This window comes from Ictidomys tridecemlineatus, chromosome 1 (assembly GCF_052094955.1).
Source record: "Ictidomys tridecemlineatus isolate mIctTri1 chromosome 1, mIctTri1.hap1, whole genome shotgun sequence".
Classification (NCBI taxonomy): domain Eukaryota; kingdom Metazoa; phylum Chordata; class Mammalia; order Rodentia; family Sciuridae; genus Ictidomys; species Ictidomys tridecemlineatus.
Genome location: NC_135477.1, coordinates 185,435,285 through 185,463,126, shown reverse-complemented (window position 1 = coordinate 185,463,126; position 27,842 = coordinate 185,435,285). Strand labels below are relative to the sequence as shown.

Sequence of the window (27,842 nt, the reverse complement as noted above, 5' to 3'; positions counted from 1 at the left end):
ATGAAATACACAGGGACATGCTGGGCACCCCATCACGTACTGTGCTGGAGGGCAGCACTGCTGGCCATTCCTGAGTGTGTACTAGTACCTAATACCACCACCCTGTTCTCCCTCCTCTCTCTTCTTGCCTGTGGTGACTACTCTTGTGCTTTCTGTGAAATCTACTTGTAGCTCTCCCATATGAATGACAACACACAGTATGATTTTCTGTGCCTGCCTTATTTCACTTAGCAAGGCATCCATCAAAATAGTTTCTAATTATCTTCTGTATTTCAGTGGTCTCTGTCATGATACTTCCTTTTTCATCACAAATTTTAGTAATATGAGTTTTCTTTCTCCTCTTCAACTGGGTGGCTAATGGTTTGGAAATTTTATTTATATTGTCATAAAACAAGTTTTGTCTATGTTTTGAATTGTTACTTTTGTTTCAATTTTATTGATTTCCACCCTGATTTTAATTGTTTCCTGTCTTCTACTACTTTTGTTATTTGTTTGTTCTTCTTTTTCTAGGGCTTTGAGATGTAAGTCAGGTCATTTATTTGTTGATTTTTTATTTCTTTTCTGAATGAGCTTAACGCTATGAAATTTCCTCTTAGTACTCTCTTCCTAGTGTCCCAGATATGTTGTATTGGAATCCTCATTTACCTTTAAGAATTTTTTTAACTCCTCTCTGATGTCTTCTGTTATCCATGTGTCATTCAGTAACATATTATTTAGTCTCCAGGTATTGGAATAGCTTCTATTTTTTTTCTTTTAATTTTAGGGAGATTGGAAAGGGGAGGATATAGAATGCATTTCACAAAACCATGTTACATGCATATGTCAATGCACCATGTGGAATTTCATCTTTATGCATATGCAGAAAGTACCAGTAAAAAACAAGTAAGTAAAAGAGCCAAAGGAAATCAGTAGAGCAGAGGAGGGAGGACAGGAGGGTAGGGAGGGAATGGGGATTGAAACCAAATTTCTTGCATGTGTGATTTTGTTAAAAAGAAAAAAAACTGCTCTATGCTGCTATCATCATCATCATCATCATCATCATCATCATCATCATCATCATCCCAAGTTGCCAAGGGCCTGGCCAAGCTGCCCAGGCTGACTTTCCAGTCTGGCTTGTGTAAACACAGTGGGGCTACTCCATGCAGTTCTTAAACGAACCACATGGTGGCAGTGGAAGACCGCCAGCACCATCCAATTCGGAGCCATTCCTCTGGTCGACCCATCCACAGACCAGGTGAGTTCTGGTCTCTCTTTCCTCTTACCTTGGGTAGAGGGGTGGGTTCCAGCATGTCATCTAACATCTCCTTTATTACATGGTATACCTGCGTGGTATACTATATACCTTTGCACTTATAGGGCTGGATATTGGTGTGGGATCCTTGCTGTAAAATACACTCACCATTGGGCAGCTGTGCCTGTTGGTGGTGATCCAGAATTAGGCTTTTTGAAACAATCTGGCAACCATCTAAAGATAGCAGATGTGTGCTCACACTGATGGCAATAGTCTTAGTGGTGGTCTCAACTTGTACCACCAGCTATACAGCACTCAGCTTTTCTAAGATCCTGAATCATGTCTCTGCCTCCTCCATAGCTGTGACCCTGATCCTAAGGGAATAGCTCATTTATTACCTTTTCATGCCATGGTCTCCACCTAAACCCACTGGGTGGCTAGAATCACCCAATTCACAAGATCCTTCTTGGGCTGATGAATGTGTCCATGGCTCACAATTGCTTTCTAGGTGTGTGCATTTGGGAATAAGCCTCAAGGTGCCCAGGCTCCCAGGCCCACTAGCCTCTGCTTTCAGAGTGTGGAACTGGGAGATGCCAGGACCTTGGCATAGGGAGGTCTGCACCCGTGTGGGAGTAGTCCTGGAGGGGAGGGAAAGCTTGGACTTCACCTACAGCAGAAATTGCTGTGCTTTATCTTTAACCAATCAATGTGGTTGGCAGAAAGCCCAGGTCCTTGCAATTGGAGGTGTTGGTGAGCTGCCCTCTCTCTTAGGGATGTGTCACCAGCATTTAAACTGCTTTCTCTAGGTGAGAAGACTAAGACAGCAACACAGCCAGGCCTGTAAGATCCAGTTGGATTCCTTGCCGTGTCCCCTGGGGGGTGTGGTAGTTAGTGATGCCTTTCTTAAGGCCACATAGAATGGAGGTGGATGGTAGGCCCAACAGTAAGCACCCTTCAGACAGCTCTGCCTTTATGGAGATTGCTGCCCAGGCCTGGGGCACCATAGGCCATTGGTCTCCTCTTCTCTGACCCTGCAAACCCAGCACTGGCCCATTCATTTCTCTGCCACTGCTACCATCACCACAGCCAATTTGCCTCCATGAGGATGGACAGTTGGGCAGGGCTGAGGCCCACTGTTCTCTCAGCCACAGCTGTGGATTCCAAGCAGGGTAAGGAAGCAGCAGGGGGAGCCTTGACACTTTACCCCACCCAGGCAGCATGTGCATGAGTCTGTCCGGCCTGACAGAGTCCTGTGCCAGGAGTCAGCCATGGTGGCGGGAGGGAGGGAAGCAGAGTGCTGCGCGCAGCTCCCCACAGCTCAGCCTCCTCCAGCCCACTGTGCTGCTGCAGGAAGGGGCCGCCTATGGCTGCAATGATCTTAGCTTGCTCCCTTCCTGTAAAGCTCATTGCTAACTAATGAGCGACAGTAACCCTCCCCAATATGGGGGTTATGGTGTCACTATACCCACAGTTATCCCTAACTTCTATAATCACTGCTGTACCCCCACATGGAGGCAAAAGGCCATCCTGGGTGTGAACATGTGGCATCTGCAGTTCCCTTGTGCTATGGCAGGGATGGGAGGCCATGTTGCAGAAGGTGCAGTGGTGATGGATGACAGGTGGCACCTTCCTTTCTCACACTGCCTGTGGCGGTTCACCAGAAAACAGCACCACTCCCCCTCATGGCACTCTGTCCCTGGCAACAGACTGGATGAGCCTTTAGCCTCCACACTGTGCACTTCTTCACTGGTCTCTGCAGAGAGGAGTTCCGTAAACGAGGCTGCAGAAGCAGTGACATCATTAGTCTGCTTAGTCTGCTTTGCTCCTTGTATGACCAGCATCCCACGGAGCATCTATCCTGCAGTGCGTGCCAGAAAGCAGCCTGAATTCCCCACACGTGTGAGGGAAAGCCCTTTCCTGTAAGACAGTGCATGTCTAGGCATTCCAGCCCATGTAGGCCTTCATTGTCCCCTTGACTCGGCTAAGTTCTGGGCAACTGAAGGGGCATTTCAGAGACAGGAAGTTTTATTCTTTTTTAGGATGACACAAACTATATTTAGAAACCATAGTCTGAGAGCTGGAGAATTTGTGGACACTGACTTCTCACTGTTAGAAACCACATTTGGCAAACTTTATCCATTTATCCACTCTCCTTCCCCAGCCCCTACCAACCTTTTGTCACCCCAAGTCTACATCCAGGTTGACTTTCCTTAACTTCCAGATTTGAAACAAAATATTTATGCACTATTTGTCTTTCTGTGCCTGGCTTATTTCACTTACCATAGTATCCTCGAGTTCTATTCTCTTTTTTACAAAGGACAGGAATACATAATTTTTTGGTTGGATAACACTCTACTGTGTATTCACACCATTTCTCCTTTGTTCATTCATGGCACACACACTGATTTCATGGCTTAGCTAATTTGACTGTTGTTGCAGATGAACCTGAGTGTGCAGGAAATGCATGTGTGAATGCAAACCCGGGCATAACTCTTCCCTTTCTTTCTTTTTTTCTTTTTCTGTTTATCTTTAATTCTGGACAGATACATGAAAACACACAGATGTTCACAATAAAATCCAGACAATAAGGCTTATTCCCGTGTTCTCTGTTTTCCTGTAACTTTTTTCTACTATTGTGAAAAAATAGACATAATTATCTATAATCTGTTTGCCAACATATAGGAGAATTTCTTTAGCAACTAGGTACAGTTTTTTTACACTGTTCTTGAGTCTGAGCATACTCAACATGCTGGTCCAATATTACTTACCTAAGGACTTTCCATTTGCAACATTAACATTATCCTTGGGGTTATATCATGTTTGTAATACAATTGTCTTAATTTTCTATTATATGCATTCAATTTGATTTTCAGCATATTCACAGATTTATTTATTTTTTTTCTAGGAAGCAGGGCTTTATTCTGCAATATGGAGGAAACATGTTTTGCCCACCTACCCCAGACATAAATTGTTAACACTCAGGAACTGGCCAGAAATGCCCCTTGTTCTAAAGATAAATCAGAGCCTGAAAATTCTTTCTTCCCTTAAACATACCCATATCATTATTTACAGAATTCACTTTTATACAAGTATCAAAAATCATACTAAAAATTTATCACTTAACTAACTTTATTATACTTTATTCCCTCTTAAATTTCTTTGCTAAGTGTCTTCCCTTTCCCGGTGACTTCTGCTTCTTATTCTCTTGATGCTCACTGTGTCCTTATCCTTCTTTAGGTTTCCCACACATCTCTTGGCACCTCAAGTGAGCCTTAGATTCACTCTCCATTCTAGGCTGCAGACCCGACTTCCTGGACCTCAGACACGTGAAGTCTGAATTTGCAGTTGCTTCTTTCTCTTCCTGGTTCCTTGTGGGGACTGCCACGTTTCTCTCCCTCACTTCCTCCTCTGCTGTGGGAGGCTGGGATTCTATCTTCCAGATCTCAAGCATGTTCTCTGTTCCTGTCTTTGCCCTGGACTCAGGTTTCTCGTCTCCATCACTTGGTTCTTCAGCTCCAACCTCCTCGGAGCTTTTCTTGGGCTTCTTTTCCTGTCTCTTTATTTTTGTCTTTTCTGCTGATATAGTAATGTCTGGTCCTGGCTCTTCTCCTCCAGCTTTATTTGGTATCTGGTTTGCAGCAACATTCCCTTATCTGCAGGTGAGGAGTCATCTACTTTGTGTTCCTTTTTCTTCCACAGGTCAATTCTGTTTATTAAAATGTTTAGACTCTTATTCATTATCAAGGGCTCAGGAGATCTGCTGTCTCCCTGGGAGCAGTACTCTTTTTCCCATGAAACCTTGGCCTCCACAGTGTCCTGTGGCACAGCCTCTGAGCACCGAGCCCCAACTCCTGAGAGGAGTCCTTCTGTTCCAGTTACCCTTCTGCAGGGAAATGTTGCTTCTGCTCTGTGATGCTGCTAGGTGTCTTTTGCCCATTCTGTCTTCAACTGGTTTTTCTTTAGGGGTCCTAAAGACTCTTCTGCACATCCACAGAGGGTTTGCTCTTTTAGCTGTTTGCTTTGGAGTGCTCTTCAGCTGTGAGCACCATGGTGGTCTCTTAGTGGGGCCTAGCACTTGGGTTGGTTCTTTGGAGACAGCCAGGTCTTCCAGGGCTAGGCCTGGCCCTCAGGTGCCCCTCACCACCTGCTACAATTAAGATTTTCTCTTTTACTTAACATGAGGAAACACCTCAGCCTAAAAGATATAAATACAGGTAAACAAAGTTCCATATTTTATATGTGTACATATACAGATTTCAGTATATTTTTATCATGTATTTACTTGTAATAATCTTATTGTATTTTGGTAATGTGTCAATTGCTCACATTTGTGTGGTTCTGGGTGCTGTCTCCACACGTGCACTCAGCTTGCACTCACTGAACATGCCGTGCTCTACCTGTCCTCCTCCCACAAGCTCCCCAGCCTCTACTTATCACCTTCCACATTCCAGCTGAACTTCCGTTGTTTCCACATATGATATGTAGTACTAGTCTTTCTGAGTGGGTCTTATTTTGCTTTGGTGAATACCTAGGTATGTGATTCCTCAGTGTTTTGAATTCCATAAAATACTAGTAAACTGTTTTGCAAAGTTATTACTATTCTATTTTGCATTCTCAGTTTTATTTGCTCCAAATCAATACTATCATTTAGTACTTGAAATTTTATTTTTCATTTATACCTTTTCCATTGCTAATTGCTATCTCATCATAAATTTTGCTTCATGTTTGAATGATCACACTGGAAGAGAGATTCCTGTATTGACATTAGCTTTCTCTCTGCCCCTGGAAAGTGTAACCACATTTTTAACTGTGTGCCTCATTTTGAAGACGCCCCACCATTCATGTTATTTTTTTCTTTAAACAACTTACATGACATCCTTCACTAGATTTTCAAGTCTGACTATGATGTGCCTGTCTGTTTCTAATTGTTTTCTTTGGGAATGTTGGCACTGCTGGGAGCAGAAATGTAAGCTTTCTACCATTTTTGCATGCTCTCATTTCTTTTCTTTTCTTTTCTTCACATTATTTTTTCTCTCCCTTCTGCTTCTGGGAATCAAGTAGTCCACAGGCATCTGAAGTGCATTATTCAAGCTCTTCACCAATTTTCTTCCTTCTGGAAAATTTCTTTTACTCTGTCTTAGAGATTTTTCTTCTATTTTTAACTTTCTGATGAGCTCAAAATCAAACTTTATCATTTTATTATCTCTTTCATTTATTTTATAATTCTCACTTCTCTGAAGATAATCCACATATAAAATTCATTGTGAGACTGTTTTTCTTTGCACCCATGAATGTGTATACAATAGCTCCTTTCACATCCTTGCCTGATAATTAAAGCAGAGTGGAAACCTTCAAGATAGCTTCTATTTTCTGATTTTTGCCTTCAGTGTTGTCTTATCCCTCTTGTGGTAGTATAAAAGCTTTCCAAGACTGAGAAATTCACAAACAACAAGAATTGATTTCTCATAGATGATGCCAGGAAGTCAAAGGTCAAGAAGCCAGTAGATTGAGTGTATGGTGAAGGGTACTTCTCTGCTATAAGGGCCTGCTGAGTGTGTCTTCCTTTAACAGGGGACAGAGGGCAAAAATGTCCTAGATGACAACAAGTCACTCATCCCACCCAGAATCCTCATAACTTGGTCACCTGAATGCCACACTTCTTCACACTGTAGCATTGGATTTTATGTCTCTAAAAATTTTAGAGGGGAAACAGACTCAAGCCACAGCCTGAGTCCATCATATCCTCATGTTTCTGCACTTGTCTCAAGAATTTTAAAGCCATATTAGACAAAATAAATGATAGTCATGTTCTGGGTTTTGATGTACTCCTGCTGAGATCTCAGCAAGAAGACCACTACCCCCTGAAATTGCCTTCAGAGTCCTACATTGTCTTTGAAATGATTGCCATATTAACTTGAAGGTCCATCAATGTGCATTTAAATGTAAAAAACAGCATGCCTTTCTCCAAATCTTGGAAAATAAGCCAGGGGTACTTGTGCCTCTCATAAGCCCCATGGTCCAGGGGAGGTGCCACCATAGAGCTGCAGGACCTCTCTCAAGATGCCACCTCCAGCCAGCCCTGGCTTACTAGCAACTGGGGAGATTGTCTCTAGACCCCGTCTCAGACCCTTGCCCAATCTTGCTGTGAGAGCTTGGAGAACCTGGGTTTTTATTTCTCACATGGAGAGTAGTAGATAGAATTTGTTCAATATCAACTTCAGAGATACTTCTGAGAGTAAGATAAGGCAGGGGACCATTTCTATGCTGCCGAACTGTAAGGCTTTTAGTTATCATGTCCCAGGGAAAGGATCTGGGTGAACTGGATTTGCATTTCTATTTTACTGTAGATCTTTGTTTCTAGACTCAGTACATTTTTTCAAACTAAGAGAGTTGTGTCCATGGGTTTATTAGTAGTTCCAAATTGCTATTCCCAGTATTGTATTTTAACTCTCTTGTTAAAAATAATTTTCCTGCAATAATTTCCCCACATACTGAGCGTATCAGACACTGGGGACGGGGAGATCACTGATCTGTTCACAGAGCCCTCCAGATGATTCTGAGGGCACTGAAACTCACAGACCACTTCTTTGGGTAGCAGTACTGTTGTCCTTGTAGATATGCATGCCCACAAGTGTGTCAAGTCCCCCGTCTTCAGGCATGGTGATGCACACAGCTCTTCGCTGGCCCATGGTTTGCTTGAGGCACCAAGAGAGGCCTCCTCAGTCTTGACTCAGGGCCACTGAACAAAGCACAGGAGCCAGAGGCATGCTCCTGGCCTGGTACAGGTGTCCTCCAGCAGCTCCAGGCCTGACCATGTCCCTTTCCCCTGTGCTGGTACGCTGGCAGCCCCACCCCATGCTTTGTCCAAGCCTAGTCCTCAGAGTCCCTGTAGGCCTGGCTGTGGCAGCTGTAGCCTACTTATTTTAGAAACACTCAGTCTGAGCATGCCAAGTTCTGTGGTTGGTGACCAGGAATACCAAGTTCATCTGGGGAGAAAATGAAAAGGAAAGGACACACTCCATGCTCTCAGTCTCTGGGCCTTCTCCCTTCTTCCTCACAGCATATTTCCTCAGCTGAACATCTTTCTAGGGACGACAAAGGCTAATGTGACAGCCAGGAGGTGATGGCTCAGTCAGCCACAAGAAGGCCACCTACCAGGCTTGAGGGGCCAGCAGCAAGGACAGAAGAGAGACGGTGTTTGTTCAAACTAAGTGAGTTTGTATCCTCAGCAGTTGAACTGTTAGGTTTTCTGCGCTGGAGATATGATGGCAGGATAGAGAGAGGGAGGTGGCAGGGAATCCCCAGTCCACAAAGCACTGTTGCTTCCACCCCCACTGGTCAACCCGCCACTCACTTCAGTTCCATGCCTCACTTCCAAGTACCCAGGGGCTTTCCCAATGACCCTCTCTAGGCCCTTCCAGCTGACAGTTCTGAGATGCCTCCACCTGCCCCAGGCTCATATCCTCCTCCCCTTCCTCCTGGAGGAAAAAGTGTTGAGCCCCTGAGAGGAAGGGGGTCTCCTTTTAGCTCAGACAGCTTGAGGTGAGAGGACCAGAGAGAGGAACAGTGGGGGGAGGCACATGCCTTTCAGCAAGTAGCACCAAGTCTCCAAGGGGGTCTTGGCCCCAAGGTTCCTGACCTGGCCAAGGAAGTCCAGAGGACAGGATACCATAAGGGGGACCCCCAGGAGCAGCTGGTGAATTGGGGTGCTGCAACCAGAAGCCTGGGATTTAGAAGGGTCCTTTAGAGAAGTCCACCCCCTCAGGACCTCCAAGCAGAGGGTCATGAGATCTAGGCAACACATCCAGGGCCCCACATTCAGCTGGGGGACATCCCTCTGTTGCTGGAGACTAGTCCATCCAAGGAGCAGAAGGATCTGCAGGCACTCCTCCCCACCCCTGGAGTGTTTCTCCTGCCACAGAGCCCATCCTGGGAGGCCACATTCCTGCAGGGACAGCAGCAGCCCTGGAGGGGTTCCTGGGGTTTCAGGCAGAGAGCAGATGTGCTCGGCCCACATAGCTGCTGCGCCAGGCTTCCTGGGGGGCATCAAGTCTGTGCCTGGCCTGCCAAAGCTCTTTAGCTAGGCTCTTTGGGGCCTGTGCTCCCCACTCTTCCCCCTCTGCAGCCTCCCAGGACTGCGGGCAGCTCAGGGCCTGCTGACTGCTCACTCACACTGCTGCCTCCTTCTCCAGCCATCTTCATCTCCCAGGGCTGAGCTGAGTGTATGCAGCAGATGCCATGTATCAAAGCCTACATTACTTACTGTCTGCCAGGCTTCTAGGGAAAGCTTGATAATCTTTACCATAGGGGAGTAGAATTATTTTGACCCTGTGTGCTGAGAACAGTGCTTAACAAAGCACTTAAACTTTCAGTGAATTGTGCCTGTGGATCAAGGTAGACTTGTTTGCAGTGCCCTCAGTGACCTCGGTAGCATGAGCACACGGAGGCCAGAGGTGGTCACTGCTGTGCTGAGGAGGGGAATCCACCTGCTGCCTCCCCTCAGCTCAGGTATGATAATAAAACAGGGCACCTGAAGATTGACAGCCAACGAATGAGCATCAGTCCATAGAACCTGCCAGGTGCTTGGTGCCTTCCAGTGGATGTCACAGGCTGTCCCACTTTGAATTCTGGTATTCAGACATCACTCTTAACTATGGTGGTGTTTCTGATCAAGGGAGTCTCTTTCAGAAGCCAGTCATGAAGCAGCCTGAAATCCTGACATTGGCGGGAAAGCAGATGGAACCCCAGAGGTCACTTCTAGATATTGGTGTGGGCACTGATGGCCTGCCCTCAGCCCCAGCTGCTCAGAAAGAACAATGAGGAATTGAAACAGGGTATTCTGTTCAAATTAAAAAGCTCTGTACAGAAAAAGAAATCGTTGTTAGGGGCTGGGAGGCTGGGGATATAGCTCAGTTGGTAGAGTGCTTGCCTAGCATGCATAAGGCCCTCGGTTCAATTCCCAGCACCACCAAAAAAAGAAGCAATGGTTAAAATGAAGCTAAAACCTTATTGGACAAAATGTCAGATATTTATCTGATAGAGGTTTAATATCCAGAATACACAAAGAGCTCATAAAAATTAACAACATAAATTTTTCAATGGAAAAATAAGCAAATGACCTGAATAGTCTGGTGGCCCACACAACCAGCTGAAGAGGGTCTATAAAGTGCTACTGCACTCAGGAACAGGGAGGCCATGTTTGTGGGGAGGGGAGTGTGACACCTCAGCAGGTTTGGTCACCCATGCTGAGTGAATCTGCAGGGAGACTGCAGACTGGTGGAGACTCTCATTGCCTGGCTTCTGGGGTGGGCTGATCTAATCTCCACAGAGCACTGGCCATGCCTCTAAGTTCTGCAAGTCACATCTGAGCTGAGCACCAGCTGCTGGGACTTCCCATTTAGAACTGTGTCTGCCCTGCCCTGGGAGTGCATCTGTCTGGTCTCCCAGACAAGCTCCCATTGACAGCCCTTCCCACCCCATCCTACCTGTCCCCAGTGAGAAGAAAGACTAAGAGCTGTTTACACCCGGTCCTACGTGTCCCCAGTGAGAAGGGAGTCTGAGACCTGTTTCCTCCAGTCTGGGTCCAGGCCACTCCAGCTGGCAGCTTGTGACAACAGAAAAAGAGGAAGGAGCTAAGGTCCCCTGGCTTGTCTCCAAGGGGACACAGGCTGACAAGTGTGCTGTGTGGTTTTGGGAGGTGTGTGCTGTAGTGTATACCGTGGTGTGGTCCTGGGAGGTGTGTGCTGGGTGCTGTGGTGTGGTTTGGGAGGTATGTGCTGAAGTGTGTGCTGTGATGTGGTTTGGGAGGTGTGTGCTGAGGTGTGTGCAGTGGTGTGGTCCTGGGAGGTGTTTGCTGAGGTGTGTGCAGTGATGTGGTTTGGGAGGTGTGTGCTGTGGTGTGTGCAGTGGTGTGGTCCTGGGAGGTGTTTGTTGTAGGTGTGCTGTGATGTGGTTTGGGAGGTGTGCGCTGAGGTGTGTGCTGTGGTGTATGAGGTGGTGTGGTCCTGGGAGGTGTGTGCTGAGGTGTGTGTCCCTGATGTCACTGAAGCATCCTCATGTCCCAGGCAGCACTGGCTTCCCTAGCTGTTAGACATGTTCCCTCCCAGGCTGGAGAAGGGCTTTCATATTAGGAGAGACTGAAGAGTGAAGTTCATGCCCACTGAGCCTGGCCTCAAGGCAGGTATACTAGGTTGACTTCTTGACATCTCTAGAATTAGTGACCTTTCTGCTCCCACCCAGCATGTTCTACCTACCTAGCACTCCTGGCTTGAGTTTGCAGAACTTGATACAAGACCTTGTTCCTGGGACAAGAAGTTCTACCAGGGACACTCAGGGGGCAGGATGAGGGTCCTGTTTTCTTTGGATCGAAGTAGTCCTTAGGAATATGAAAAAGGAACCTCTTGAAAATGAATTGCACTGAAAAGAACATGCCAGTGACCAGCAGAAAGGCTATAGACAGATGACCATCTACCCAGTGACCAGCAGAAAGGCTACAGACAGACGAATGTCCTGGGCTTGAAAGGCCCAAGCAACTAGTGCTGCCACTGCCTGGAGTGAGGGAAATTGGAGTGGCAGCATCTCATCCAAGAGTCAGCATGGAATCCATGAGGTCAGAAGGTGTAGACCTGTGCTCAGGAGGATGAGAGTTGGGCCAGTGAAGACAGGCATCAGTCTGGGGGGTGCTGTTTGTTGAAGAAGTCTGGAGATGTGACCAGAATGAGGGCTTTCTAGAGCATAGCATATCACCCCATTTGGTGTCTGGAGACCTGTCCAGATGGCCTTTCCTGGTGGCCTAGGAGCTGTGTCACATCTTTGGGGCCCATATGACAGAAGGAAATCACTGGACTTGAAGAGATGAGTGAGAACATCCAGATCACATGATTTGTGGATGTCAGGCATCCCGACGTCTGGATCAGTGCTATCTGTTTTGTTGCACTTAAGGGAAAACTCCTCTGTGTTTTCAGATAAATTTTAGGAAGTACAGTCAATTTGGGAGAAAAGTTGCTTCATCAGACTGACCAGATATGCCTGTTACTTTCCCCCCAGTGTTTTCTGTGGCTGGTATGACCAGGGAGTTAATAACACCAACTTTTCCCACTTAATATCTGTAATCTGTCCTTCGAAAACCATAAATTCTAAAGCCAATTAAAAGGAAATTAATTTCTATCATGTAAAATTTGTGAAATCACTGGGTGTGGTGGCACATGCCTGTAATCCCAGTGGCTCAGGAGGCTGAGGATCATGAGCTCAAAGACAGTCTCAGAAATTTAGTGAGGCCCTAGGCAACTTAGTAAGATCCTATCTCTAAATAAAATATAGAAAAGGGTTGGGGATGTGGCTTAGTGGTTAAGCATCCCTGGCTTCAATCCCCAGCTCACCCCCAACAACAACAACAACAAAGTTTGGGGAAATTAAACTGAATTCCCCAATTGCTACTAACTAGTCTTGTGAATATAAGTGAAACACTATAATGCCCCTGTGTAGGTGGCCGGCTCTTGCTGTGGGAACAGTCAATGCAGACTTCTGCTCTGCAGACCACTTTTGGGGGGCTCACACAGCCTCTCTTGGTGCCCACAACCTTGTGAGGGTCACCTGGTTCTCACTTCCTGTGTTTATGAAAGCTTCTACAAGTACTTGTGCAATTTTTTAAAATTCAATACAACATTCAATTATTTCTCCCCTAATCTTTAATATGGTAAAAACATTGAAAACTGGAGAATTGGAGACACCAGTTAGTATTTTATGTGTAATGAATGACCCAAAATTTATTTTGAAAAACAACCATTTTACTTGTTTGTCTCTATGAGTCAGCGACTGGGGCTGGGCTGAGCTGGGCGACCTCTGCCTGGGTCCCAGCTGAAGCTTCATCCTCCTGAGCCTTAGAAGGCTGGCTCCGTGAAGACCACCTGGAGCACACATCTGTGGTTGTGCTGACTCTTGCCTGGGACATATGTGTCCACCCGAACACCTCCAGTCTTCTGAAGCTTCATTCCAGTAGAAAAATACTTAGTAATATTTTTTTAATCTACCTTGCAGCTACTGGAGAGGCTGTTCTTTGAGCCCTGGGGCTGGGCGGGTGCTCTGCCCATGCCCATCATGTCCAGCTGGTCAGTAGTGCTGCTGAGTCACCTGTTCCTGTTGACTTCCTAGCTGTTCCATCCATGATGAATGTGAATATTGAAGATTCCAACTCTTACTGTTGAACTGCCCTTTCCCCTTCATTCCTGAGGGTTTTACTTCACATGTTCTGGAGCTGTTGCTGGGTGTACGTGTTTATAGCAAAGTATCTTCCTGGTCCATCAGGCCTTTACTCATCCAGAAATGCTTCTCTAGTTTTACTTTTTTTTTTTAACTCTATTCTGTCTCCCATTGCTACTGCTGATCCAGCTGTCTGTGGTTCCTAGGGGCACAACACATATTCTTCCATCCTTCTATTGTCTAAATGTTTGTGTCTTTGATTCTAAACTGTCTCTCCCACACACTCCATTCAATTGGTCTGTGGAGGTTTTTCTTCTTTGCTTTGGTTTTGTTTTGTGTTGGGGATGCAGCCCAGGACCTCCCGTGCTGAGTCCTGGATCCTCTTCATATTCCGTCCACTTATGATGTATCATGGTACAGTGGGATTTCTTTCTGCCCTTTTACCTATTCTCCTGTGTCATTTATGCTGTTGTTGTTTCTTTATCCCCCTTAACTACTTCCTTCCACATTAAGTAAATTTTGATGTACTATTTTATTTCCGCAGCTATCTTTCACTATGTATGTTTATTTATCTTGCAGGGTTGGCCATATGTATTTTACCTTGTCATAATACTATTTAAATTTATACTTCATGCTAGAAGGACAGAAATGTCATTCCTGTATGATTCCATTACTTTTCTTCTTTTAATGTTGTTACTATTAAAAAAATTATACATAAGAATTGTACAAACCTACAAAAATGTGCTTTTATAATTATGTACCTTATATACTTTTGTTTTTTTCAGAAGCCAAGTGTAGAGCAAGTACATACTGAGATCTGTTTTATTCTAACCTTCTTCACCATTTCTTGTTCTTACCCACCCATCTGTGTGTGATTCTGGGAACTGTGTTACATTTCTATAAGCTACATGCCCAACAACATGCCACACGTATGTTGTTTTATGCCATTAATTTTGAATCAGTTAAAATAAGAAAGATGGTTTATTATAAGTAAAATAACACAAATTCAAATATTTAGGGCATTAGTAGTGCTTTTTCCATGACCTCCTTAGTTTTCCTGGTGTTCCTGTGTTTGGGTGTGGATCCAGGTTACTGTCTGGGTCACTTCTTTCAACCTGAAGGATGTCCCTCAGCACTTCCTGTAAAGAAGGTCTCTTAGTGTTAGAGGCTGACCTGAACTGTCCCCAAGTCCATGTGTAAAGGCTTGGGCCCTGCTGTGACACTCTCAGAAGACTGTGGCAGCACTCCTCAAAACACCCAAAAGTACTCTACCACTGACCCAGTACTCCAGTTGTGGAACTATGTCCTAAGGAAGTAATCAGAGAGGTGCACAATGACTCAGATGAAAAAGGATTTAGTTAGTCTATGTAATTCCCAATGAGCAAAAATTGGAAGTCATTGGAATGTCCCCACAGTGGAGACATGGTTAAATTAAATTCCAGGATACTTGTATAATAAAAACTTTCTCTTACCATTAAATAACTCCTTAAATTAATGGCTGATTAGGAAAGTGTGTGTAACATGAAAACAGCTTGTTGTCACATGACTTCTGAGAACTCAGGCTCATTAATGCCCCAAATACTAACTAGTGCTGCAGTGTGTAGCCAGCCTCCTGCTTGCCTCCGGCTCACATTCTGCAAGGTGTCACCTGAGCACCTGATGTACCCACTACACCCATCCATCCCTGGTATAGCCACCAACACTTGCAGGCCTCTCATTGACACCTGTTGTCCTGATTGATTCATTTGCCTCTGGAATTGTGAATCAAATAAGGAGTGAGAGCCTTTGCTGCTATAGGACATGGAATTTCAGTTGGTAAATTTGTTTATGTGAATTTGTTAAATTTGTTTATGTGATTTTAAAATTTTAATTCTTTAGAAGTTTTCAGCTGAAAAAATGTTCTTGTTGTTTTAACCAAGCAAGTAAACTCTTGCATGGGCTAGATATTGGGGAAAAAAGAGACAACAGATGGAGAAGAATGGAAGTAGTTAGCTGCCCCACACCCAGCACAGCACCTCTTTCTGAGAGCAAGAGGGACAGAGTGGACACATGGAGCCTTATCTAAGTGGGGAAGGCCAGAATTTGAGGGAATTCCCATCTCAGCTTTTTTTTCTTGGCTTGAGACAGACCAAAAATTTATGAACCTCTTAAATTATCAACTCATTCAGCTGTCCCAGGGACAATGCCTCCAACAGCAGACACCTGGAACTTGACACAGTCCATATAGGAGGATGTATTTCAATACAAATCATTGACTCTTGCATGGGCTAGAAAATTACTTTGTCTTATTAAATGTTAACTATGTGCCAGACACATGCTAGACAGAAGGGGTATAAAGGTAGCATCTCAATACCTCATCTTCTTTCATAAACCTAGTTTTTCTCCAAATCACCTCCCACTATTGCCTGGGTTTCTTTTAGCTTTATGGGGCTCTCTAGACCCTTTGCTCCTCCTCTTTCTCATCACTGCCCAAACACCCGCACTTCTGATGAAGCTTCCTGAGGCTCTGGATTGGACCTGTACTGCTTTGCTCCTTCACACAGTCATTAGAACTGCTAGAAACACATTCCTGTAATATTTGTGATTCTTGGAACATCAACAGAGCTGTGTTTTCAATGTCACTAGACAACTTCTTGACCAGTTCTCCAGTGGCCACATGTATTTGCTGGACAATATCCTCAAGTAATCAATACTAGAAAGGGAGCAACCAGTAATCCTAGGCAGATAATTATCTCAAATGCTGTAGTAGCAGAATATGCATGCACAGTGGGGTACTTGATCTTCTTTCAGGGATCTTCCTCTTCTTTCAGTAACAGATTTTCACAGCTCTCTGAAGTGCTTAAGGAATACCACAGAGGCAGGTTCAATCAACCTTTGCCCATCTGAACTTCACTGCAGTGGGGTTTGCTGACAAACTGCCCTGTGAATCTACTTGTAGTCTTCTTTTGGAAGACTCAGAGGCAAAGACTCCTAGAGTTAAAGGTCCAGATTCCTAGAAATCCAGGGGTGAAATATCGAGAACTAACACTTGGGAGCAAAGCCTGTCTTACAGAACTCCAGAGGCTCAGAAATGCAACATTTCTCCCACTGACTCCTAGATGTGTGGTCCTATCTTTGTATTCTCATGCCCCCCCCAAATATTTCATTGAACCTAGAATCAGTGATAAATCTGCTCTGTGATCACGGAGTCTTGACAAATATTGAAAAAGAGACTCTCAGAATGAGAGTTCCAGCATGGATGGTAGAAATGGAGATTGGGAGGAGCTGGGAATTGGCCAAATTATGTTGTGTGCATGTACAGATATACCACAATGAGCTGCAATTTATGTATACCCATAATGTACCAGTTCATGTGGGCTCTCTTTTGTCCATAGAGGCAGTCTACAAAACAAGACAGAGGAGAGTATGGCTGTAGAGTTGCTATTCAAGACCTCCAGAGACCAAGCGGGAAGCAGGTCTGATTTTATTGTGTAGTTACCATGTATATATACTCAGGCAGTAGCTAAGCAGATTACAGGCACCCACCAATGCAATTTCTGCTAACTGTCCTTGCCGCAATCAACCTAGGAGTGGGCCATGGAGTAAGCATGGGGACTGCAACACATGGCCTCATGCCCAGAGCTGTGCCTGTGAGGTAAGTGTCCTGCTGCGCATTCTCCTAGCACAACAGGAGTGGCCTGCCACTCAGATGCCCTTTTTTAATGTATGCCATGTATGCAGTGTTCCATGCAGCACTTGTCCCCATACCAGTTAAAAACAACAACAATAAAAATAAGTAGATAAAAATAATAAAGAGAGAAAAGAAAGACCCAGAGAGCAGAGGAAGGGGATAGGAAAGGAGGACAGAAGAGACAGAGAAAGTCCTGGGGATTGAAATGGAGCATATTATGTTACATACATTTATGAATGGTGGAAATGAACCCCACTTTAATGTACTAATAAAACCATTAAAAGTTTAGAGAGGCAGTACACAGACCACCAGGTCCCTAGATAACTTGCAGGACCAGACAGTGATGTCAGGACTTGCCTCTCACTCTGAAGTGCTGCTTCTATAAACAGAATGGAGCTCTGTGATTGGGGCTCTATGACTGAAGCAGTTTGGGGAACAGTGTCAACATCTTGGCTGGTGTCAAATACACAACAGGTACAGTGTGTAAAGTAGCAGCTAGTCTCAATCCCCTGGCACACCCTACTGCCCACATGCAGTCCCCACCTGCAGTCTTCTGGGAAAGCTAAACTTGGCTGTGGCTTCTGGTTAGCCTGCCCCTCTCTTGCCGTTTTCCTTGGGGGTCACCCTGTTCACTGAAGTCAGTGTGACCCACGTTTCTACCACCATGAGCCTGGAGGACATCATGGCCTGAGAGTGCATGCAGGGATGGTACGTGAGAGGAAGGTGTCCAGGGACAAGGGGCCACTGTGCCTGGTCACAGGACAAATGATCCTTTCTTCATGGTGTTCTTTAACTCCTTGGGGAAAGAAACAATAAAACAAATGTGTAGACAAATTAATTACAAATTGCAATGCAGTCTACAAAATTAAAACATGAGACTCTCAGAACAGAACATAATGAAGGCTTTGGCTTAAGAGGTTGGGAGTTTGCAGGGGCTTGATCCTGGAGCAGTGAGTAGGACAATCATTGTAGAATACAAAGACCCAGAGACAGCTGAGGGCAAGGGAGGCTAGAGGAACTGAGCAGGCTCTGGGCTGGGGACAGGCGTCAAGAGGGAGCAGGGGGTGAGCTGAGACTGGAGAGGCTCACAGGGGCCCAGACACAGGAAAACCTGAAGGCCTTTTAAATACCTCACTCTCCACCCTCCTTGTGGATCACCATCTCTGATGCCTGTCAGGGCAGGGAATGATGCGACCTGATTTGTATTCCACAGGTGAAGAAGTTTTGGAAGGAGATGAGGACAGAGATGCTAAAGTGGGTGTTGTGGGTGTGTCCCTAAATATACAAAAGATATGATCCAAACCTACACTCAATTCTTTTAAAACACAAAATAGACAATGACTTAGAATTGTCCAAAATAAAGAGAAGATACAAGTTATAAATATCAAAAAAGCACAAATAACCAATAGGAGAGAAGGTACCAATAGCCAGTAAGAGAGAAGGCAGAAATAACCAATAGGAGAGAAGGTACAACTGACTAATAGGAGAGAAGGTACAACTAACCAATAGGAGAGAAGGTATCAATAACCAACATGATGAATAAAAGCAGACAATACCACAAATCCTACAGATCACAGGAGCATATTTTGAATGAGTGTATGCAAAAATTGTAATATATCCTAAAACTGACAAATTCCTATAATAATTGAATGTGTAATTGAAAACCTTCCACAAAGAAAACACTAGACCCAGAGCAGATATCTGGAAAATTATCTCACCATTTAAAAGAAAATAACCCTAACCTTAAAAACAACAACAAAAAGTATTGTAGTGAACTGGAAAAGAGGGAGCACTTTCCAGTACTGGTCTGTGAGGCCAGCCTAGTTGTGATTCCAAAACCTGCCAGGCACCACAAGAAAGAAAAACAGTAAGCCACTCTTTTTGATGAACAGAGATATTAAAGTCCTTAAAATTATCAAACTAGTGCAGCAATATGTAAAAAGAAGAATACACCTTCAACAAGTTGGGTTTATTTGGAGATGCAAGGTTGTTATAGATTTTAAAATTAATTGAGGTACCATATACATTAACATAATAAGAAAGTCCACCAGCTCACCTCTAGAAATGTGGACACAGTAAAATCCATAAAATTAACCTCCATTCATGATTTTTTAAAGCTTTTAACCATCTAGAAAAAAACAGTACTTCTTAAGTTATATATGAGACATTTACAAAAAAAATACAATAAGAAGTATATCTAATCAATGAACTAGGAACACTTTTCCTCTGAGCTAGAGAACAAACCTATGCCTTCCATTGGCCTTTTACAGGGTCCTGACAAGAGCAATTAAAAAAAGAAATGAAGAAATAAAACTATCATAGACATGATTGCATATGAAGAAAATTCAAAGAATATTCAAATAAACTATTAAATTTAGTAATTTTAGAGATGTTGCTGGCCACTATATTTTAAGTGTATTTTTATCTAAAATGCAATTTAAGGGGTAGAAATGGGGTTGAGCAGATGGCTAAAGATCTGGCTGAGAGAGTGGAGGTCATGGAGCCCTTGGATATAGCCAGGGGGGTCAGGAGATTGGTTACCTACTGGGAAAGTAAGAGAACTAGTGCATTGAGGGTAATAGAGGGAGGACTCTCACTGTTGGTGAGAGGAGATATAGATTTGGAAAAGGCGGGAGGCAAGAATAAATCTTGTGGTTGGGTTGAAATTAGAGGCATCAGTGTGAATTTGTTTTTTTTAATAGACAGAGGTTGTTAGATATACAATAGTTACGAATTGGATATACACACACACACACATTTAAAGAGGAATTAAAACAAATTCCATACAATTTCTTCCAGACATTAAGAGAGGTAACACATCCTAACTCATTTTAGGAGACCAAGATTACCAGGATACCAAAACCAGATAAAAGCAATATAAAAAGAGAAAAGAAACTATGGATCAATAACCCCCTGAACACAGACTCAAAATCTCAGCAAAATATGTGCAAACTGAGTCTGGCTATACATAAAAATAATTATACATCATGACCAAATGGGGTTTATTCTAAGAATGCAAAGCTGGTTCAGCATCTGGAATTCAACCAATGTATTCCACCAAATTAACAGACTAAAAAGAAAACCAACTTCGGAAAGAAAGATAAAATACCAGCTCCAACTGTGGTCCCACTTGGTTCCAGGAGAGAAACCTGGCCCTCCCTGGGTCCATGCAGTCTGGCCCTTTCTCGGGCTAGCATGTTGTGCATATTGCATCTTTATATACTATAAGCACAACAAAGCATTGTTTTGGGTATTACCCTATAATACCCTATAATGTATTTTAAAGAAACTAGGAGACACAATGAGCAAGTGTAAATTTGAACATTTCTATTGCAATTGCTTTCATGGCATCTTGGAGAACACGGAAAATGCAATATGCAGATAGACCATCTCCTGATTACTTATGAAATTGCCTACTTCGTTTTCTTTGGTATGAGTTCAGATCACTGTCTGAGGCCACCTACTCTCAGTCCAAAGAGCTTCCTTTGGTATTTATTAAAAGAGAGGTCACAACAATCAATGTTATCAGTTTTTGTTTACCTGGAAATATCTTTATTTGCTCTTCATGTTGGAAATATGGAAGTATTTTTGTAGAGTCAAGGGTTTTTGCTGTCAACACTTTGATAGTGTCTTCCGTGGGTTATGGGAAGTCAGATGCCAATCTTACTGGGTTTCACTTGTGTGTGATGAATTGTTTTCCCTGACAGGTTCCAAGATTTTCTTATCTTTGACTTCCAACACCTTGACTCCAATGTGTCTGGATGTAGATATTTGTTTGCATTTATCCTACTTGGAGTTTATTCAATTTTCTGGATATGTAGGCTAATATTTTTTCAACCAATTTGTGATATTTTCAGTCTTAAGTCTTTATTTGCATGTTTAAGTAGCACCTTTGTTCACATTTCTCTTTGAGGAAGAGCTGCCAGGGAACATTATGATGAAGTGCTCAGGAAACAGAGTCTGATACTTTAGAGCCCAGCAGAAGTGCTGTTCTCAAAGCCTGTGTGCTCTGAGGCCACTTGTGCACTCCCAGGGGTGCCAGGCTCATTAACTGTGACAAGTGTGTCTTGGGCTCCTGAGGTCAGCAGGAAGAGAATTGCTCAGCGCAGGAGCTCTCGGTGCCTTCTCAGAAAACTATGTAAACTCCTGTCCCCTCTCACTCTGAGCATTTCCTGTCATGCCAGGGTCCCCAAATGCGGAAAATCCAGGTGAATTCAGCATTTATAAGTGAGACTTTTTTCATGCTTTTTAATTTTTTCCTTTTACCACCCTCTATCCCTTTATGTGCTATTTCCTTGTGAAGATGGGAAGCAAGTGTATCAACATTCTTAGGAGGCTGGAGACTTCTCGTGTTTTGTCTTGCACCCTGACAACACTGGATGAATCAGACCTTGAAGGACTCTCACGACCGTGAATTCCTGTCAGTATAAAGTGGAGGACAAACTATGACCTCTGAGTGTATCGTTTTCTCCTCTAACCAAAGAATTCCCTCTTCTCTTTGAAAAGTCTCTTCATTCTCTGACCCTAGTGTAGATGCACGAGGTTCCTGTGTTTGGTTGGTAAGTTTTGTTTTATGGAGTCCCCTGTAACCTTAGCAACATGCATTTATATTTTGTCTCAAAATTACACAACTCTATTGATTTGGCTTAAACAACTTTTCTGTGAAGATAACTGTTTTCATGTGCATATAATGAGTCAACGATGTGATGTGTCTACATCAAAACAGAAAATAGTGTTCTCATGCTGTCATGAGCGGACAGCATTTCCCTTCACCTATGTATTATAATGGGCTACATTAATGACAGCTAGAAAATGCAAAAAGAAAATAAGGCCGGTTGAAAGTAATTATGAAACCATACCTAGAATCAAGGAAATTTTTCAGTACTGGAAAACTGCACCTACAGTTCACTGTTGTGATTGCATCTTAAACTGAACATTGCAGAAACCATTCTAAGTGCGAGGACTTGAGGACTTTGGCAAAGAGGCCATAGATGAATGCACATGTGAATTGGGGGTGCAGAACCTGCCAAAGAACACAGGGTGTCTGCAGTGGTACTACATTATGAAGGTTCAACATTCAAAGGGAAGAAATTTGCAAGCTCCCCAGACCAACCCCTGTAGGACAAGGGACTCCAAAATTAACCTCCCTTTCCTGTCTCAAGCCCTCCTTTTCCTGTCCCAAGCCCTCCCTTCCTGCCCTAAGCACAATAAAAATTCCAATTGTGCTGAGCCTCCTGGGATTCCCCAGACCTGCTCTGTTGGACTTCAGGGTCTCGCCCAGGAGTGAATCTCAATAAAGCCTTGTTCAGCAGCCTTTTGATCTGCCTCCTTTTGGTCACCTGTGCTTGATCTTACAACTTCCAATCGCAGCAACGTGGGAGGAAGAAATTTGTGGTACAGGAACTCAAGCAGCCATGTGTCCCTTGTGAAGCAGGAATGGCCATCTGTGGGTGTCGGGGTGGAACACATGCATTCCCTTCCCTGGTGTGTGGCACTGTATGATGAGAGGTAATTGAAGTCAACCTGAGAGGTTTTATCAGATAAATTCTTGCCAATGTTGTCCTGTATATTTTTTCTCTTGTTCTTGTTATTTGCAGGCTGAGCATATCTATGGCCCTGAAAGATATTTAGATTTTCTTCAGGCTTAATGACAATATATGCACTTTCCTGAGAATTTCTGTGAAACGCCATTTTCTTCATGTAAGGAAATATTCTGTGGAAAAGGTAACAGGATCTGACTGTGGAAGTTTCTTCACTCTCTGGATTGTCTGGGTTTATATACCTGAAGAACAGCAGGTATTTGCAATTCAAATCCATGCATCTTAGTAGCATATGTTGATTGCTTCAATGAAGAGACTGGGGACTCTCACATATTTACTAATAGTTTTGAAATAATTCACACACATATGTATAACACTGACATTTTACTTTCTGCTGTAGGAAATATTTTCACCTGTAGCTAAAAATTTGTTAATTTAATTCTAAAGCAGCCTGAATATTTTGTGATCCTAACCTAATAGGAGCAGGTACCAGGTTCACAGTACTTGAGGGGAGTCCAAGGCCACAGGAGTCATCAGTGTCATGACAGAAGAACTTGGTTCATCTAATGTGACTCTGTCTCACTGCACGTCTGCTCCCTGACTGCAGGAGTGGATCCTGTGTAAAGGGGCTCACTCCAGATGCTTCCTGATACATTCTTAAGTACTAAGCCACATCAAAAGCAAGGACACCCAGCCAGTGCAGATCCTCTGCTCCCCCAGAGTGTATGATCTAACCAGGTGTTTGATTTAGAGTCCCAGTTCACACTGAGGAAGACTGCTCTCTGACAAGTTAGACCTCTGTGAGCAAGCAACAGAAGACTGCCAAGCTGGAGGAAGGACCAGCCCTTAGAATTAGCCCTGGCATTTCACCTCTAGGCACACACAGCAAGCTGACAAAGAAATAGGAGGCACAGCAGACAAAGTTTTAAAGAATATTTAGGAGTGAGTAGGAACAGAGCAGAGAATGGCATTTGACTACACTACAACACTCAGTTCTCTGTGTTATTGAGGTTTTAGTGTATGACAGGAGTTAAGTGAACCAAGACTGCTGCCTAGGACATCCCATGAGTGGAAAGCATTTCCCTTAACATATGTATTATAATGGGCTCCATTAATGATGGCTAGAGAATACAAAAAAAAAATAAAGACTATTGTAAATAATTATGAAACTGAACCTAGTATCAAGGAAATTTATGAAAACTGGCACTAAAGATTATAAAATTAGAAAAATTAAATAAATGTGGTCAACATTATTTGCACTCTTAAGAAATAGCAGTTCTGATTAAAATAACTTATGATATCTCTCAATTATGAATAATTTTCACAGATCAAGTGAATGATTATATTATCTGGAGCCCAGCCAGGGACCCTGCCTGGACCCTAGCTGGCAGGATTCAATTATCCATCTACATAAGAAAATGTTACAAAAGTAAAAAATTAATTTTATGTGCTTTGACAAAGCTGGGGAGAAGCAGCTATGTTGTTTCTCCCTGGTCCCATAGAAGCATAACTTGATAGAACCAAAGCCAGGAGTTCCAGGTGCAGAGATTTAGTTAGGCTGGCCTGGCCAGAGATCATGGCAGTCTCAGTTTCCTGGATGCCCCCTGGGACCATAGTTAGTTTTTCAGTTTTTGGCTGTCAGCATGAGAAAGTTAGCAGATACAGAGAAACAATTGTCAGAAATTGCTTTTACTTTTAGCTGGGCGCAGTGGTGCATGCCTATAATCCCCAAAACTTGGGAGGCTGAGGCAAGAGGAAGGAAAGTTCAAGACCAGCCTAGCAACTTAGTGAGTCCTTGTCTGGAAATAAAAGTTAAAATGGGCTGGGGATGCAGCCTAGGGGCAAAGTGTCCCTGGGTTCAATCCCCAGTGCCAAAAAAGAAAAAAAAAATTAAAGGGACTCTGTTTCAATTGCATAAAGCTAAAAATGTAATAGACCACTTGGCTGTCATGTTTTACTTGATAGCTGCAATCACTATCTAGCTATTGTCCTGTGTGATGGGTGAGAACACAGAGGGAACTGAGACCATCCAGGGCACCCTTCCCCCACTAATTGGTGGTTTGCCATTGACACTTGGTCACTGGTGGAAGAGGGGCTTTACAGCTCCTCTCTTCCTGGGTTGACTGCAGACCAAAGAGCCAATAGGTGTGGAGATCCTTCAGCTCAGCTTGGCACAGGGTGATTTCACAATGATGTCAATACTGTTCAGTGGTGTGCTTCTGTGCCACTGACTCGGAGGCTCACAGGTTTGGAGTGTTTAGAGGAGCCGTGGATTAGTTTGGTCAAATTAACTCAGTTCAGAAAAATATCTATCATGCATTCAGCCTTAAAATACATGGAAGACCATTCTTTACTATCATAAAGTTTGTAAAGATTTCTTTGTTTTTCTTCATCAAAACCTGAAATTACAAGAGACACACTAAGTTTTTCCTAACCAAGAAATACTTAAAATTTTAAGATTTCCAAAAATGCATGTGCTTTATAGCTCAATATGTATTTCCTTGTGTATTTACTCTGAATCATTCTTGATAGCACTAATTGCTAATTCTCAGGCTTCTCAATCCTAATATCAATTCCTCATTATCCTGAAATTAACATTAACATTTCTGTCTTAAAAATAAACAAAGAAAAGTTAGCAATAGTCTCCTATAGTAGATGATCCTTTTGCATCTGAGTTTGCAAGAGTGGTTCACATTCCCCCATTCACTTATCCCACACAATTTGCCCACAACATGGGTGAACTGACACTAAGTGTATTCTCAAGATGGAGCCTGTGACTCCTGTGACCCTCAAGATGTAGCCTGTGACTCCTTGACCCTCAACATGTAGCCTGTGACTCCCATGACCCTCAACATGTAGCCTGTGACTCCCATGACCCTCAAAATGTAGGTTGTGACTCCCGTGACCCTCAAGATGTACACTATAACTCCTGGACTGAGTGGGAGATTACTACCCATGTGGCTGAATGGCAGAAAACTCACAGGCAGATAAAGATGATTTGAAGATGATGGTTATGCTGACCATGACTGAGGGGCATTTAACAACAGTCCCAGTTGATTTGCATTAACGTGAGCTCACACTCATGTGTACACACACACACACACACACACACACACACACGGAGCGACAACCATGGTACACTCAGTTGCTGCAGAGCATAGGTTACATCTTTATGTACTGTTACAAGTATTGTTGTCATACAGTAGTATTTGCTGACATCTTGTCCGATATAGTTAATGAATTATGACTTAATAATGATCAAATTTACTAAAAATCTGTATAGATTAACATTCTGATACAGATTAGTTGTTGCTTATCAGTTCTGAATTATTAAGAAAGCCATTTTAGACTGTTTCTTCCATCTCTTAGAAGTCCGATGCTTGACTTCTAATCCGAATGTTCTTGTTTTAATTCCCTGAGAAATGCCACCCTTCTACCTGGAAGACATTGGGCTACTCCCACTACCGCAACCTCAATGGCAGGGGACAACGTGTCCTCCGCGGACTTCACCCTCGGGGGACTGTTTGGCACAGAGGAGACTGGGGACCTCATCTTCACCATCGTCTGTGTCGTCTTCTTCAGGTCTCTGAGGGCCAATGGGGTCATGGTCGTACTGATCGGTGCTGACGCGCGCCTGCACGAGCCCATGTACTTCCTGCTCAGCCATCTGTAGCTCATCGACATGCTGTGCATCTCCACCATCGTGCCCAAGATGCTGGTGGACTACCTGCGGGGCCAGAGGACCATCTCCTTTGCGGGCTGCACGGCGCAGCACTTCCTCTACCTGACGCTGGTGGGCGCCGAGTTCTTCCTGCTGGGCCTCATGGCCTACGACCGCTATGTGGCCATCTGCAGCCCGCTGCGCTACCCGGTGCTCATGAGCCGCTGCGTCTGCTGGCTGATCGTTGCGGGATCCTGGCTGGGGGGCTCGCTGGACGGCTTCCTGCTCACGCCCATCACCATGAGCTTCCGCTTCTATGGCTCCCGGGACATCGACCACTTCTTCTGCGAGGCGCCGGCGGTGCTGAGGCTGGCGTGCACCGGACACAGCGCTCTATGAGATGGTGATGTACGCGTGCTGCGTGCTGATGCTGCTTACGCCGTCCTCGGTGGTGGTCGCCTCCTAAGCGCAGATCCTGGCCGCTGTCCACCGCATGAGCTCAGCCGAGGGGAGGAAGAAGGCCTTCGCCACTTGCTCTTCCCACATGATCATGGTGACCTTGTTCTGTTCTTACATCTCCTTTTTGTCCTACTCGGTTCACATGTACGCAAAAATAAATACCCAGTGGTTTCCAGAAACAAAAGTTGGAAAATTTCCCCTGGGGTTTTAACTTCTGGAAGTATTTTAAGTCATACGGAATCGTCAATGGCATGGGCAGTAGCGAGGAGTGCACTGCCTGTAATCCCAGCAACTACAAAGGCTGAGGCTGGAGGATGGAAAGTTCCAGGCCAGTCTCAGCAACTTAGGGAGTCCCTAAACAGCTTAGTGAGAACTTGTCTCAAAATGAAATAAATAAAAAAGGGCTAGGGACTGGCTCAGTGGTTAACTGGCCCTTGATACTAGATAAATAAAGGGAATACAAGAGGGAAGATGGTTCTTTGGGATTTAGGACACTCGGGTGTAAGTCTAGCTCACTGTTGAAAGAGAAGAGGAACATCATCTTCTGAGAATCTTCCGGGCTTCATTCATAGGTGGTAAGAAGAGCCACTGGGCAGTTTCCTCCAGTGGTCATTGTCTGGACCACAATTACTAGGTGCTCATTATTTCCAGTAAAAATTTAGCATTTAATTTTTGTTTGTAGCACATGAGTGAAAATGATTTATCTGATAAGTTACAGCTGATGTATGAAAGTAAAGGGCACTGCCCAGAGGGCACATGAACACACTGTGGGAGGGGTCTCAAAACATTGGAGAAACATGCAAACCTGGGATGGGGAGATAGCAAATCACATTTCAAGTGCATTAAGTGATCGCCAGTTAACCTGCCCAGATGATAGAGGTCAGCTGAGTTCCTCTCCATCCCCCACTGATGCTGGAATTGAGGACAGAAGGCCTGTGGCAGGGACTGGGAAATGGCTCAGTGGTGGGGTGCTCGCCTAGTATACCTGGGTTCCATTTCAGCACCCCCCGAAAAACATGTGGCAGGCCATGAGAAGTGCATCATGTGCCTATACAAGGAGTTCACTCTGGGGGAAAAGGGGTG

At 44.1% G+C, this 27,842-nt stretch overlaps 1 pseudogene across 1 annotated transcript; it reads left to right on the top strand.

Annotated features, from left to right (window-relative positions):
* The first annotated feature begins 498 nt into the window (after positions 1 to 498).
* Positions 499 to 26,974, top strand: LOC101977431 (olfactory receptor 2T1-like; annotated as a pseudogene). Its single transcript, XR_013440424.1, has 5 exons — positions 499 to 882; positions 994 to 1,234; positions 16,804 to 17,063; positions 21,403 to 22,895; positions 26,060 to 26,974. The product of XR_013440424.1 is annotated as an olfactory receptor 2T1-like (transcript).
* Positions 26,975 to 27,842: the final 868 nt, after the last annotated feature.